Source organism: Apteryx rowi, unplaced genomic scaffold, assembly GCF_003343035.1.
Source record: "Apteryx rowi isolate R43461 unplaced genomic scaffold, aptRow1 scaffold_84, whole genome shotgun sequence".
Taxonomy (NCBI): Eukaryota; Metazoa; Chordata; class Aves; order Apterygiformes; family Apterygidae; genus Apteryx; species Apteryx rowi.
This window is the reverse complement of record NW_020451138.1, coordinates 1,216,212-1,216,815: the sequence shown is the minus strand read 5'-3', so window position 1 is coordinate 1,216,815 and position 604 is coordinate 1,216,212.

Below are 604 nucleotides of genomic sequence, written 5' to 3'. Positions count from 1 at the left end.
GCCGCAGCCCGCCCGCCGCGGCTGCCGGTGGCGGGGTTACCTTGCTCTGAAGCCCTTTTCGGGCAAGGATCTCACTTCTGGCGTGAGGAGCTCTAGTGCTATAGCAAAATGCAAGTAAACCAGCCATGAGAGGCAATAATAAAACCCATTGTCTGAATAAACGGAGGAGAGACGCTAGGCAGGCCAGTCTCTCACTGACAAGTGCAACGTGCAGCCTGAAAATTAGTTGGTTCAGCGAACTACTGAAAACAAAATAACTGGGTGGCTAAAAAAAAGAAAAAAAAAACTCACCTTCTTCCCTTTCTATCTGCTTCACTTCCCCTGAAAAAACATCTTTGATGTGGAGAAAACTTGGCCTCTCACCTTAGAGATAGTTCTTCAGGGTCCAACATGAGCTTTCCTTCTGAAAGCCAAACCTAAACCTGCAGCTGTCTCACAGAAGTCTGTTAGAAGAGCTACAAAGCAGCCCATCAGCAGCAGGTTTGCTTCTAGTCTAATGGGTCTCTCAGCCACGCTGTCTCAGACCAGTCAAGTGGCCAGCAATCTTAAAGCTGATCTGTTAGTCATCTGGATACCATTCTTTTGTATGCAATATGGTCACCAA